A 15572-nucleotide genomic window follows, 5' to 3' on the forward strand; every position below is an offset into this window, starting at 1 on the left:
ATGCCTGAGCTGATCAGCTCCAGTGGAATACTTAGATATAATGGTTGTGAAAGATAAAATTATATTACAACTTCCTTTTTAAAAAACCTAAATTGTTAATGCTAAGTTTGGATAAGGATTTAGCAATGAAATGCTTCGGGGATAACTTGTTTTCAGTGGGGAATTCTGTGTACAAAACTGATTATAGGATGGAGCCAAATCCCTGCCAAAGATATGGGTAGGATCATGAAAGCTGAAGAACTACAATTTCCCATGCACTAGAATTCACAATAAGGCCAGGAGCAAAATGAGCACAACCAGAAACTATTTCAAGAGCCAGGAGTGAGCTATGGGAGAAAGCTGTGTACTTTTCTTTGTGTACCTTTAATCGCTTGCAAGATCTTTCTAAAGAAAGGTAGGTGTTGATCTTACAGAGAACCAGTACACTAATTTAAATATTCATTGTATAATTTGGGAAAGGTATCTTGGAAAACTATTTGAAAAAAATTTCAGCCAAAGATTTATCAAAATAAAATAAACACAAAAACTTTTTCAAGAAACTGGGTACTGCAGGGTTATAGAGGCTGTGAAAGACAACAGTGTTGAAGAACAAGCAGCAAAGCCCAGTAATGCTGTTTGAAGTAAAATTGGTTTTAAGTTATTGGTCTCTTAAGGTTAAAAATTGAAAGCCTAGAAAGTAAGCAAGTCAAAGTAAGGCTTTCCCAGGAACACAGTTTTGATTTGGACTCTGCATTGCAACATTAACTCAAATATCTATTGCAGCATTGCTGTGTCATTCAGCAAAATCTTACAGGATAATAAGTTAAAGTCAGCTGAAAAACTTCTAGTTCAAAGGAAAGGTGAGGGAGCGAAATACAACCCCATGTGCAAACACTGAGGAACAGGTTGCAGAAGGTTGAAGTAACAGATGCTTGTTAAAGGGATGAGAAGAGCTTGCTAATAGTTACCATTAATAAAAAATACCTGTATCTCAGTAATGTTAGACCTCTAGGCAACAGTAAATCAGGGTTTGGTTTCTCATGATGTTAAGGATTATGCATCCACATAATGCAGTCTCTGCCCTGACAAGTGTACAGTGTAATTGCTGTCCAAACACATCCCACTTCCTCACTACGGCTGACTCATAACTGCTTTTGAAAAACTCCCATAGGAATATTTCTTACAGAGTAAGAAGCACATGTTGGGAGTTTGGTTTTGGCTTTTTTTGGCCTCCATTTTGAGCGACGGGAGAAGGCGGCACCCGCTCGGGTCCACGCAGGACCCCCGTGGGAGATGAAGCTGCGGAACGCCCAGCCGGCCGACCGAAGGGAGCGCAGAGCAGGCAAGCAGAGGGCAGTGCAACCACGGCGTTACCCAGCGCCGAGCCGCACACCGGCGGAGAGAGGTGGAAAGGGCAGCGAGGGGGACACTAACGCGAGCGGCGGGAGCCGCTCAGGGAAAGCCACGGCCCGGACTTCTGGGGGTAGCCGCAGGTGCCATTCCCGCTCCCTCCAGGGCTACCAGGAGCTCGCCCCTCAGCCTTTCTGGGGAGCTCTGCCGGAGGAGGAGGATGAGGATGAGAACAACCGCCATGCCCTCCTATTCCCGCCCTCACTGTGGGGAGCATCTTCCCCCCCCTACTCCGGTACCCACTGCGCATGCGCAGTTCGGCCGGCTGGGCTCCGCCGTGCGCCGCACGCGCACTAGCGCCCTCCTTGCGGCTCCATCCGGGGACGCGATGATGTAATCGCCACCCTCGGGCGAGAAGCGCTAGCTCCCTGGCTAGCCAATGAGAGAAAGGCGCCGCGCCGCCGCAATGCCTCCTGGGGGTCGTAGTCCGGTGCGGCCTCCCCGCCCCGCCCGGCACCACCGCTGTAGCGTCCCCGCCGCGAACAGCCCCGCCCCCTTGTGGGCTGGGCCAGCTGGCCCCGCAGCCCTATGGCAGAGCGGGTTAAAGTTCGGCGGGCGGGCGGCCCGGCCAATGGGAGGAGGCGGGTGGCGGGAGGGGGCGGAGCCGGCTGTGTTTTGTTCAATTGGCATTGAGGAGCCCGGTCCATACGCGGAGGGGAGGCGGCCCGGGCGGGCGCAGGTACCGGTGGCCGGTGCCGCGCTGCGGTGAGGGCAGGGGGTGGATGGGGGTGGGGGAACCGTGCTGCCTGGCCGGCCGAGGGGCGAGCGCAGCCGGCGGGTAACAGTCGTTCGGGCGGCTCGGAGGCAGCGCCGGGCGGAGGGGAAACGGCCAGGCCCGGAGCCCCGCACGGAGCCCGAGTTGGCTGCGGGCACCGGACAGCTCTTGCCGGGCGGGGGAGCGAGCGGTGCAGGGGGGGCGGGGGGGACACGGGACGGGACAGGCTGCGGGGTGGGGGTGTCACCCACAAACTGCCATTCCCCGCGGCAGCAGCTTCCTGCCGCCGTAGAGCTGCGGGCTGCTCATCTCCTTTAATTATACAGGTAGTTAAATAGGCAGAGATAGGATTTATTTTTTTTTAATTATTCTCACCCGGTATTCAGAGTGGGGGCCGCGCTCCTTCGTCACAGCGGGAGGGAAAGGCGAGCTGCCTGTCGCCCTGCCGTTAGCTGGGGGCTTCGTGTGGAAGCGGAACGGCGGCTGCCCGCAGCCCTGGCAGAAGAAAGAAAAACCAAACCCTAAAAAAAAAAAGGGAAAAAAACCCCCAACTTCAGAGCGTTAATAATGGCTCCTCGGGATGACGGGGGGGTTGGCTGCTGCAGGCCGGAACCCTGGGGGGGGGGGGTGGGGGGGTGGGGGGCGTCGGGGGTGCCGGCCCCCCGGGGCTCGGCTGGGCGCGGACCTGCCTTTGTGCCGCTGCCCCCGGGGGTTTTCGAGGCGATTCTCCACTCTCTTCCTCAAGGATAGAGTTACGTCAGAGTAGATGCATGGGGTTTTTTCCACAATAGCAGCCTTCCACAATGATTCCTGGGTGCAAACGGTGATAATTTTCTCTCTCCCCCGCCTCCCTCGGCAATAGGAAAGCTGATTGCTAATTTATGGCTCCGAAGTGTAACGACCAGTTGGGTTCAAAAGTCCGAGAATGGCGAGTGAATGGCCTCTTTGTGTTGTTCTGGCTCTTCTAACGGCAGTAACGTGGTTTTGTTCTGATTATTTGGCTTATTAAATGTCTCCTTGCCTGCGTGGAGACTAAATAGAAATGTATTCTTGAAATTTCGGATGCTATTTAAATTTAAGGGAGGTCGCTTTAGGTCTCGTGAGACAGCAAGGCTGGCTGTTGTAGATGATGGTTTAGCGTTACGTCAGTTATCTGAACTCTTCTGGTAGAGATCTGAAAGTTAAGGCGTTTTCTCTTTAGGTAAATGATATATCCATCATAACCCTCCCCAAAACAGCCGTTACAGAAATAGTGCTTTGTAGTGGCACTGTAACTTTCAGGTTGCAGGGTTGAGAGTGGCTTGGTGAGTCAGACCAGATAAGACACTGGCTTTTAATGTGCATGCCGAGTCCTAGGCCTCGGGATGAGTTGAGCCAGCTGGTCAAATCTATTTTCTGGTTCACTGTGCTTACATTAAAATTAGCTCCTGAGAACAGTTATTATAGCCTTTACTGTTACATTGCCTCCCATTCATATGCCTGACTGCTAGAAAATATTCTCGTCAAAGCCATTTTTGGCAAGAACGAGGAAGCTTGTGTATCTTGTGGCAAGCTGAAATGTTTCTGGATGTGTTTTAATTGTGAATAGTCTGCTTGCTTCAAGTTGAGCTTATGAAATCCAGAGTACCGCATTTTCCGAATAGCAAACTTTCCTAATGAAGCATGTGACCTGATCTGCTTTTATTGGAGATGCGGTATACATGATCAAGCCCAAAGAGCTTGTATCTTTACAATTACTGGGCTTCTGAAAATGCCTGGAAGAATTCCACTTGGAGGGAGGAGATCAGTATGTGTAGGGAGCTAAAATGTACGTTTCAAGTAGTTCTGCATAAGTTGGTGGAACTCCCAACTAGAAAATGGGTTTACTACTCACCCACTTTGAATTTCTGGGAAATACTATTCATAGTAATATGTCTGTTATTTTAAATAATTACTATTTTTTTATCAGTAAGAAGATGCTACTCTTCCTATGGAAGTACATGTTGCCTATTAGACATAAACTTAAAATACTGATCTGCAGGATCATCCCCCTAATGATATCCTTTCAGGATGTTCCATGCTGTGGTAATCTGGCTGTCCTCTAGTGGCCTTTACCTGCCAGTGTGTAACCCATAGTTATTGTCTCTTTAACTTGAGAGTTAAAGTTGATTACATAGTTGTAAATGGCTATTTTAAATTTGGTGTAGTTAAGATTACCTATTTCCTCTTGAAAAACTGTTTTACTGCAGGCTACCATGATTCAGGAGGAGGCTGAAAGAAGAAATATTATTTGTATTCTCAACCCTTGTGTTATGCTTTGGAAGTTTAGTATAGGCATAAAACTGTATTAATGAAAATATGGTGGGCAGATAAACTGAAAGCTTAATGTTACTGCGATGACTGCAATTTATTGCATGGATTGCTTTATTTAAAAAAAAAAGTGAAGGATTTATTCGTTCCCAGAGGAATTCCTTGAGAGTCTGGTAGCCATTACTGTAGCTCCCTTTTTTAGATCCTTCCCCTTTTCCCTTCCCTGTTCTTTCTCCCCCTTCCTCTGTTGCCTCCCCCCAATCTACATTCCTTTGTGTTAGCAGTGATGATGGCAGTTCTAGTCACCTCCTGTGGTTTGATAGATTATTCCCTTTAGAAACATGGTGTACTTAAAACTTTCCAAACACAATTCTTTCCTTGCTCCTACACTCTTTTGATGCTGGTTTTGAGTTTTGTTCTGAGAATTTGTCTTTTCTGGTTCTGCTTTGAGTTTTCGTAACTACTAGTAAGAAGTCTCATTAAAGCTTTAGTGGAAAACATTAGTATTTATATTATGGTTTAAATTTCTTTATGTGTATTTTGATGGTCATCATATAAACAGAAATTTTGCCTTTTGGCAACAGTGAATTTCCCTCTCCCCTGTAAGCTCACAAGTTTTGTACTTTATTTTCAGAAAGTTTGTTTACTTTAAACTTTCATATTATTATAAAATAAACTTGTTGACCTATTTTTAGATTACTGCATTTTTGAGATCTGATATTCGTGTTAGAAAGATCTTGCAGGTAAATGTTCATATGACCTTCTCTTTAGTCTTGCACAATCTACATATAAACTTAGATTTTGAAATGTATTGTGGTAGAACATGTAAGGGATTCCTGTCCATTGTGGAAGCAGCTGTAACTTTTATTCTAGATACTGTAAGTATCCTAAACTTACTGTGGGGGTGGGGGTGTGAAACTACACACAGAAACCTGTGAAAGGCTTTATGAGCACTCCTGAAGGAAGGGTTAATGAGCAGAAGGCAGCCCTGTTCGTTAATTCTAGGGAAGAAATTAATGGCTAGGGAAACAGCTACTTGACCTCATTGTAGTGGCTGATATTTTCTTGGTAGGTAAATTATCTTAATCTATTGACTGTGTGTACATGAGAGGCAGCCGTTTGTGTTGACAAGGTGTTTTTTGGTATGTCATGAAGTTTGTGTGGTTAACAAGATCTTAGCTGACAGTGAAGTATTGCAATCCAGTGATGAAAGAGAGTCTGTATATAAAAAAAAAAAAAAATCTGTGCTTTATTGGTTTCTCTTTACTGTAAACACTCTGTTAGGGAGATTGAGGTGGTCATATTTTCAGAAAATGGGCTTTTTAAAGGATTTTTTCTTTCCCCCTCAAAAGAAAGCCTGTAAAAAAGAAAAAAGTGCATATTTTAAACTCCTTTCTAGGCTGTTTTAAAAATTTGTCTGACAACCCAGCTGGGTATTGCAGTACTGTTTTGTATAGAAAAAGCTGAAATCAAGGTAACTGTCAACTCGTTAATATTGCCATTTCTACTTTTTTGTGCTTTCTTGGCTTTTCTGTTTGGTCAGTTTGGAAATAATATTAACAGGCTGGCAAGAAACTGCTTGGCTAACTTATTTGTGCCCACTACAAAACATAACTTCTGAAGGCCATGTTTCTGCTGATTTTTAGGTTGAGGGGAGGAAGTAGGCAAGGCTGTTACTAAATACGTTATCTGGGTTATGACTCTTGGTTTACTGACAGCACTGTGTTTTAAGCAAGCAGTTGAATACCATACTTTAGAAAATATTAAATGTTTCAAGTAGGAAACTTACTGAGTTATAAAAACAAAACTAATATAATTGGCTTTCCACTGTTTGAACTTGATTATATTTTAGTGAAATACAGGCTGTCACTTATGTTTTGCTTGTTGGGTGTTAACAGTAAGATCAAGGGTTCTGATTACCTAATGTTAGCATCATTGCTCTGAAACTGGTATGACAACATTGGTTTAAGTTCCTGTGAAAATTAAACTCTAGTAAAGTACAGGGAGGAATAGTGTCAATTATATATCAAATTGCAGGCCTAGAGCTTTGGACATACAGTGTTAGTGATGGCAGTTGCTCTTCAATGTGTGTAAGTCTGTCTGTACAGATAGAGCTAAGAGTGTGAAATCAAACAATATTTAGCCTAGAGCTGTCATTAGAAGTGTCATTTGCAAAACTGACTCAGTATACTAAGACCTACATGTCATTATGGGAAAGACATTTGAGATGGAAGAAAGCTGTTTCTGCATTTGCTGAGCTTTAAAATTGGAACCCAGCTGGTACAGGAAATAGTTGAAGAAATAACTGCAGCACCACTGTCTATACCTTTTCTTTTATGCTTTAGACTGCGATCTGTGATGCTGGAAGACAGGATCTGAACTCTTATTTTTCTGAAGAATATTTGTTTCTCCTTACTGCTCACTGCCACTACCCCCCCAATCCATCCACCCAGCCTCAGCAACTGTCTTGTTGTTTATTTGTTAATGCACTTAAGTTTTCTGGGTTTATGGAAGATTACAGTTATAACTTGGCAATTTCTACACTGACGTTAAGGTGGGTTAACTTTTAAAAATTAAGAAAAACCTCTGCTGTCCTAATAAGACTTTATAGAACAAGGCTGTGGCTTCTCTTCCACTGTCGCCTCCCCTTGAGCCATGAATGGGAATAATAGGAACTTCTGTTGGTGTTATATTAACTTTAGGTCTCTAATTTGCATTTCAAATAACATTGTGAACAGCACTAATGCCTTTGAGGGGTTTGGAAGGTTTTTTAATTTGTAGGGTAAATGTGTTTTTTAACCTAATTGGGCAGTTCAAATTATTATTGCAGCATGTTTAATTTTTTGCTCTGTGCAGTTTGTGTTGATGTCAGTGGCACTAAATCATTACTTCAGTGCTGTGCACATGTATTATGTTTTACCTTCTTAATTGTGGCTTTAAATTTTGTTGTAGTAAAGTATTCCTCCATTTCATAGAGCTACTACTGGATACTGTGTGAATTTTGTGTTCTTTATTCTACCCTCCAAAGTTTGTTTATAGGGAAAATTCTTGCTTTAAAGGTACTGCTTCCTTTCACTCCCCCTGCCTTCCCAAAGAAAAATGTACTTTTCTGTCTTCCTTCAAGGTTTCTGTTGACTTGACCTCTTCTGGTTGTAGAAGGGTGAAAATTTATCATGTTTAAGGAAGGAAGCAAGTGACAAAAGCTGTGTCATTTGGATCTGTCATACCCTGTTGCAACTTCCACAGTCCAAAAGTAGCATGCAGAATATGAAAAAGCTTAAACTTCAGAGCCTCAGGTGTGATGTAGATTATGAATCAACAGAGTTGTGGAAACATGCTTGAGGCGGGATGGCCCTGGATTCACTGGGTTCTGTCTCTTGCAGCTCAGCATTTCTTAGTCAATATGTAGATGGCCACTGAGAATGCAGGTGATTTTTGTATCACGGCGTGAACCATCTTTGTTTTTATGACATAGGAGACTTATGTTCCATGGACTGTTTGTTTTTTAAGTGATGGTCTCTATTTAGATACCTGGGGTCTATTTGTATGGCTGTATAGTTTTTTGATGAACTGACAGAATTACAATCTTAGTTCAAAAAAAGAAACCTTTTTGCTCAATTATCCCAGTCTAATAGTAGAGGCAAATAATTATTCATTATGTCCTATTTGGAATGGAGTGTAGTGATGTGTAAGCATGCCTCAAGACTACTGCTGTGCTCCAGAGCATAATTCCATGCAGTATTTAGTCAGTGAGGAGGGGAGGGGAGTAATGAAAACAGCATTCAATAACTACTTACTTGAATTGGCTAAAATATGGTATATATTTCTTCTAGTGGGAAAGGGAGGAGGAGTGGGTACCTAGGAGCTCATCTCTTCATTTTTTATAGAACTGATGAAATGGAACAACAAGATTGAATCTTGATTAAATTTGAGAAGCGTGAGTAACTTGGGAGGTTAAACTGAAGTGCTTTTGCCTGCTATAGGGGGCTACAGAAGGTTAAGATACAATAGCAGAGTTGCTGGTTAGGAGAATATACTGCTGGCACTGAAATGTGTGATGGTTAGCCCACTCGTTTCTCAGTACATATGGTAGTCCACTTCAGCTTGGCTACATATGTGCTTGCTTACCTCATCTTCTTCCATTAGCACTCTGTCGTGACCGGACCTGTCTGGTTCAATATTTGGATAAGAAATTGCTCAGCTGCTGGAGGGTAAGATGGACTGTTGCTGCTCTCTTATTTTCATGTTTCACAAATCAGAAGGATGGCATTTAATCAAAGCAGACAAGTACCTGGGTAAATACTTGTAGTACTGAAACTATTACAGAGGATGAAAAATGATAGTATTTTGTATTTGTGTGCTTCTTAGGTGTCCTATTTGTGCTTGAGCTCTTATGAGTTAATTCATCCCCAGTTTAGTGACTTTAGATTTTGCAGTTTAAATGTGAACATGTAACTTATTTAAGGCACAGACTTCCTCTGACTGGCTGTAACTAACGCTGTCTGCTTCAACTCCCCATCTGTAAAATCCCATGTATCTTAGTTTTTATTTTGGAGTATTTGGTTTGCATGCAGCATTTTCCATCCTCAGGAAGTGCTAACCAAGCCTAAGGCTATAGTTGTAGTAAAAGGTGCATGCATATGTCTGTGTGACACTGCTTTGTGACACCACATCAATGAAAGCTATTACATCACTGTTCTAGGCTGTTGGAAGGCTAAGCACGCACATCTTTCTGAAGTAATCAGCTTCTAGTTTCTGTTGGTCACAAGAGAAAGATACAACAGAATACTGCAATATTGCTGAAATTTGTGTACTGCCATGGGAGATGATTGGAGCTGATTTCTTTGTGTGAAGAAAGTATGAGGCAGGTGTGACTCTTCTTTTGTTGTACAGTAAAATAATCTGAACATGCAAACCCTGAAGTTTTAATCTGAAAAAGCAGAAAAGTAACTTCTAGCTCATTGAAACTAAACATGTACTGCAGGAGGGTAAGCAAAGGCGGTGGCATGAAGCTGAGGTAACCATTTGAAAAAAAAAAAAGTAGGGCTGAAAAAGGTATAGGCTGGTTGTGAGATTCCCCTGCCCCATACTAGTATTGCACATCTAATGCAATTCATAAAAGAAGCTTGAGCAGTTCTACTTTCTCCTCAGTCCAGTACTTTGCTGTCCTCAGCATTAAAGCTTGTTCTGAATATGGAACTAGACATCTTTCTCACTGCAGGTCAAGCTTATTGCCTAATTCCCTGGGTGTGAGGGACAGCTATTCTTTCCCCCGTAGTAAGTAATCTTTTAAAAATATTTGAACTGTTCTTCGGTATTTTCCTGTTTCCTTGTGTCTTGCCCTCCACCCAGCAGCCTTGTGATACTTTTGGCCTAAATAAAACTAGTGTATTCAGTTCTTCCCAAGAGGTCATGTTTTTTCAACTCTAATCATTCTTGTTCTTAAGTTAGTTCACATTAGTTAGTCTTCAAGTGTGGTGCTTAAAGCCCAACCTTGTACTACAGCTGAGGCTTTCCTGTGCTGGGTGGAATGAAAAGACTGTTTCATGTGCCCTGGAGCTGATATTCCTGTTTATGCATCCCCATACATTTGACTTTCTTACAACAGCTTAACACTTGTTTTAAGGTGAGCTTGTTGATCCAACCTAGCCCACAGCTTTCTTTTGAAGAACTCACCTTCCTGTTTGCTCAGTTTGCCCTGCCTGAGTGTACCTTTCAGAACTGAATTGTATCCTGTTTCTTGCAGAACAGTTTTCCAGCAGTCAGAATTAAGCAAAATTTTAACGCTGTCTTGCAGTTCTTCCTGCATGTAACAAGACTACTCTGCCAGCAACAGATGGGGGAAAACAAAGAAATTGGTCAACTGAGCTGGGTTGCTTCCTGTTTGGTGTGTTCTCCCATGCACCACTGGTAACTGCTCTCTGGGTATGGTTATCTACTGAGTACTGCATTCACTGTACAGTTTTGGCTTCCCTTCCAACAGCAGAAGTCTTACACTTAGGTCTGTGACCTCAGTAGGTTCTCTCCTGTCCCTAAACCCTGTTACTTTGATGTCAGAGTTAACCTAGTGGGTGCTACTCACCTCCTTGTTGCCTTTTGGTGCTCACAAAAGGTCACCCTCTTCCCCTAGCGTTCTATTGGTATGTGGGGAATTGGAGACCAATCATGTGAATTTTGACCTTTTTTCTGAAGGCAGGTGTGCAATGAAGTCAGACCTAGCTTCAGAAACTGATGTCTAAAACTTTCTTTAAAAAATGTGGCCTGTTCCTGTCTGTACTCAACTATATTACATAACAGCCTAAATCTGGTACCTTGCAAATAATTCCAGGTGTTGTAGAGTGACTCTGAAGTCACCTGTAGTTAGGGCTGTTTTAAGGTCTCCATTCTTGAGATCTTGCATCCCAAGCTAAGCATTGAAAAAATAAGCCCCACTATTTAGAGCTAACTTTTTTTGGGGGTACTTTTTATTGGATTTGTATTTGGAAGTATTTGTTGATATCTCTATGGGTGCAACTTTCTTCATTGGAAATCTTAGTTCCCATGCTATCTCCCCTGCTGAATTTGATTCACATAATGAATCTTGTGCTTTATAGAAATGGGTTTCTCTGAGCCCAGTCTCTATTGGGATTGTTTGACACGGTTCTGTAAATACTCTTCATTGTTGCTTCTTTAGCATCTCTCCCTGTAAACTTTCAAACTCCTTTGCATCTTCACCTTCCAGTCATTTCTTTAGTTTTGCTCCAATCATTGCACTGTTTGTGGTAATCTTTATTCTCATCACCCAGAAGTATTTGAGCATCGTTAAAGTTTTGATGTGATTGGCTACAAACTGGAATAATTAATCTTCCAAACATTTTTTTCTACTCTGTGCTCTAAGGAGATGGACATCTATCCTTTGAAATCATGATGCAGTTTTAAATTGAGCAGAGATTTAGAAAGTCTGATAATCTTCTCTAAATATGTTGAATGTTTGTTAGCTGAGATTACTTCAGTGATCACTTAACCCACAATAAGGTGCCAGAAAAGTAAGGCCATGTCTCTTGGTGTTGAGAAGTTAAAGGCAATGTGGTGGTGAAATGTGTATTGGGTGTACTTCAGTATGTTAATACTTGTTTGCATTTTGATACATAAGATGAAATATAGTTGCTTATTTTTAATACTGTGAAAAAGTAAAGGGGCTTTTTAACATATATTTGCATAGCACTGTATCTTAAAATCGCTAAATTTCTTTCTCAGATGGTTAACATACAAGTAGCTTCACGCTAAAAGTTCAGTTTTTGCTGTGGAATAGTGTGACTGAGAAGTATCCTCCAAAATATCCTTGAAGAGGTAGTGGCTGACATGGCTTTTGGGTGTGGGTGAAGTGGGGATTAATTCTGTGCTTGTGTGCAGCGTTTGTGCACTCACTTGTACAGGAAGGCATATCACAGTTTCTGCCCTCAGGTTAGATATTTGGGGTGGGATTTATTTGCTTAGCTTCTAACACCTTCACCTGAATTAACTGTTCCAGGCTCATTCAACAGAACTTTGGGATTTTGTTGTTAGGATGCTTTTTTCAGGCTTGTTTAGTTAGATGTGTCCTGCTGACAGTGATGCTGCTAGGCAAGCTGGGCTGTGGAAGCTGCAGCTGAGGGTGGTACAGGGAGAACTGTTCAGAAGGCTCTTTCAAGGTGGGTTAATACTTGGTTGTGGGAGGTTTTTCAGTGTTAAGTGTGGTGCTCAAATTTTAGTAATCAGATGCAAAATACCATGTATCCTTGAAACTAAACGCTATAATCCTGTTAAATACACAGTCTTAAACTTTGGAACTGGTTGGGGGGGACCTTCCCTTCCCCTCACCCGTTTCTCAGTTAAGCACAAGATTTGAGGGGATCAAATAAAACCAAACCTATTTCTACATTTTGAAGTAGTTATTGAACTAATTGTTAAATTGAGCCAAACTGAAATGAAGTAAATGCCTCTTGCACCTGCAGAAAAGGCTGCAGCTGACAAAGCTTGTTTATCACTTCAGTACTTCTTGGGTCCAGGTGCTCAGCCAGTGACTTCCCCTAATGCTGTGGTTTGATGTTTCAGATCTTCAGCAGAAAAGATGTTACTGCTTTATGCAGACTATAGCATGCTTAACCTTTACATGTGTGAAGATGCCAGAAGCCCAGATGTAATTTCAGAGGCTTATTTTAGAGTGTGTTTAGGCAAAGCACACTTTTTATCAGAATTGAAAGATCATTTGAAAGATAGGGAGTTTTCTGGTGAGCATAAAGGATGTACTTGCATCTCTTTTAATGTTGACTTTATCTGATAAATCGTTACTGTTTTGTCCTTCAACATGGTTACCAGAAGCTGATCTTGTCAGAATGCAGTCATCTGTAAAGGTAATTGCCCAGGTGGAAGGACACAGACTTACCTTCCAAACACTCATGGCCCTGTTCTGTTTCCCACTGTTATCTGCAGATGTTATGTGCTTGACTTGCTAGTCAAGTATCCTACCTGCCACCATATAAAGCTGCTAAAATTTCTGTCCCAGTCAGTGAAAATTAAAACTGAAGGCTCTTCTCTTCCTCAGATTTTATTTTTTTACCCATCATTTTTGTGCTCAAATAAAATGGAGGTATTCCACCCTATACTAACTAAAGCATCGTCCATAGTGCTTGTGTACTGATTGGCACCTTGTACATACTCGCTTTGTGTACCGGAGCATGATTTTGCATTAAGGCTTTATAGCCTGTACTGTGTGAGTGAACATCATGATTTGGAGTCCTAGTGACTTCTATGAATCCACTTTGGCAAATGAATCTTTCCACAGAACTTGCTTGTAGAATTAGTGACTCATTAAACATCTGACAGCGCTGAGGTAGTACACAGTGAAAATACTGAGCTCTTCCATCAAGCAGGAGGTGGTCTTTCAGTATTTAAAGAAAAAAATCACACTGATGTAGTTAAAATAGCTTACTGGGGTTTTTTTCTGACTTAACATAGTCGTCTTCTCTTACATGGTGTAACTTTGTTTGTCCCATGAGATTTCTTTCAGTTCATGTAATTGTTACAAATGCTTTTTCTAAATACCTACTGCAATTGTGTACCTCTTGGTTTGTGTCTTGACCTCTAGCACAGCATTTCCTGAATCCAGCTGTTCAGTGTGCTGTTGAAGGCTGAATGTGTAGACAAAGTAGTTATCTTGCTTTTGGAATGGTCTAGTGAACTAGTAAGAGCTGCATAGCTCAACTGAACTAATTGTTATTGATGTACCTTAAGTCTGGCAAAAAGGATGTCCCTTGGTGATACTTGAAGTAATACCTGGATGGAATGCTGAAAGCACACACAAAATTGACATACGTACTGCTTTTGTCTTTGTATTTCATTCCATTGTTTTAATGGACTTTAATTTGTGGTCAGCTCATACTTGGAGCATTTGTGGACTGTTAATGAGGGTTCACATGTAGTAGAGCAGTATATGTGTAGTGCAGGTCTTTTTGAATTGTGAAGTCTCTGAAAACTCAAGGGATGTGCAAAAGATAAGTTGGAAACCAGTGAATAATTAAATTGATATGAACTCTAATTTAGCAAAGTAAGGAGCAACAACAACAAATTCTTTAAACTAGCATCTAGTTTTGGTATTTGTAGTGTTATATCTGAGACCTCTTTATGTGAAAGAAGATTCTTGCTTGAAAGCTGTGTGGTGTTTAGGCTTTTCCGAATTCCAATGGATCATGTAACTAGATAGGTATTGTAAAACTTGAGGTCTTTCAGTGTGCTGCCTCTTGAGGTGGTTTCTCCTGTCAGATGAATTCAAGTTTCTTGAGTAACAAATTACAGATGGTCAGCTGTGATTGAGAACAAGTTTGGGACATGAGAGGGAACTTGGTTGTCTGTTACACATGGTATCTCATATCTGTTCAATGCATTTCCGTGCTCTTTCAAGACAGATAACATAGCTGAAAGCATTAACTACTGCATGCAAGCCTGTGTAGAACTTTACTCATGTATAGCTCTTCCTGTAATTTGCTTTCTAAAAAAGCCTTTTGGGTTTTATATGAAAAAATGTAAACAGTGTCTATTGTCAAAATGCTAAAATAAGGATACGCACATACATGTGCTTATTCACTACAGTTGCACAGTGATCTTCTGGAGAGTTACAATTTTGAGATAAAGACTGAAACTCTTTTTACACCACTGACTTGAGCACAGTACTTTGTTATGAGGGAAATATTACTCGTAGTACGAAGAATTAGGACAGTAAGGCTTGGAGAAGTGTATTTCATGTTACTGTAAGCATTGAGATGCACGGATAATTACAGAATACTGCTAAGCACTTGAGTTCTAAATTTAGCAGTATCTGCAGTTCACCAGCTGTACTAATTACTGCAAAATATTTGGACTACCATAGGTTCCTTGTTTTTAATTTCCATAGTTGTATACAAGCTGATGTTAGGGAGACTTCCCTGTGTGCAGATTATATAGCTCATTAGTTCCCTGAAATGCCATGAAGTAGCATCTTAACACAAGTGTTTTCCACCTGGCCTGAGGCCTCCAGCAAGAACATTTCACACTTGGGATCATAAAAACAAACCTACTAGTTGGGCTTTTTATTTTAAATAAGCCAACCAGATGTCTGAAACCCTTCAGAATGAATCTGAAAGCAAACAGGGGAGAAGGTTTATTATCTGTGTGTGTTTTGGGAGCAGGATGTATCGAAGATATTTATATAATCCCTCAGCTCCAAGCCCATAGGGTTTGGTGATAGAACAGTACTTCAGTACCAATATTATTTCAGTCTGTCATGGGGGGAGCAAGATATGCATGTAGCAGTTGTCATTGTCACTGCCATACAAATTAAGGGTCAGTGCTACATGCTTTTCAGGCCTGGGTATTTTTAAAGCATGTATATGTGCCTCTGACCTCTTATTTTAAGAGCAAAAGCTAAGAGAAAGTAGGTGATACTACTGCTTATCCTTATTTTATTCCCCTGTCTTTTCTTCTCTAACTGGTAGAGAGAAGCAAGTATCTCAGTAACAGGGCCAGTTAGTCTTCATCTGTGTTTTTTTTCATTTGTTGCTTTTTCACAAGCCTTAGAGTAAAATGAAATCTTGTGAGTCTTGTATAATCTGGATCACTTGCTTTGGAAGTGTGGTAGATTAAGGCTGGTGGTATGTATGTGTATTTCTTCAAACACTAATATTTG

The 15572-nt window shown here is 41.6% G+C and overlaps 1 protein-coding gene across 6 annotated transcripts in view; it reads left to right on the forward strand.

Annotated features, from left to right (window-relative positions):
- The first annotated feature begins 1992 nt into the window (after positions 1-1992).
- The window catches only part of FAM53A (family with sequence similarity 53 member A), a 70274-nt gene continuing 56694 nt past the window's right edge, over positions 1993-15572 (forward strand). Inside the window, exon 1 of one of the 6 annotated variants that reach the window (XM_032987322.2) lies at positions 1993-2068. The gene's annotated coding sequence lies outside the window, so the exon portion shown is untranslated. Of the gene's footprint in view, positions 2095-10227; positions 10319-15572 lie in introns of those variants that run through there. The other 5 variants (XM_042807793.1, XM_032987321.1, XM_032987323.2 and 2 more) reach the window with 5 other exon arrangements.

This window comes from Tyto alba, unplaced genomic scaffold (assembly GCF_018691265.1).
Source record: "Tyto alba isolate M040663 unplaced genomic scaffold, T.alba_DEE_v4.0 Super-Scaffold_6, whole genome shotgun sequence".
In the NCBI taxonomy this organism is placed as follows: domain Eukaryota; kingdom Metazoa; phylum Chordata; class Aves; order Strigiformes; family Tytonidae; genus Tyto; species Tyto alba.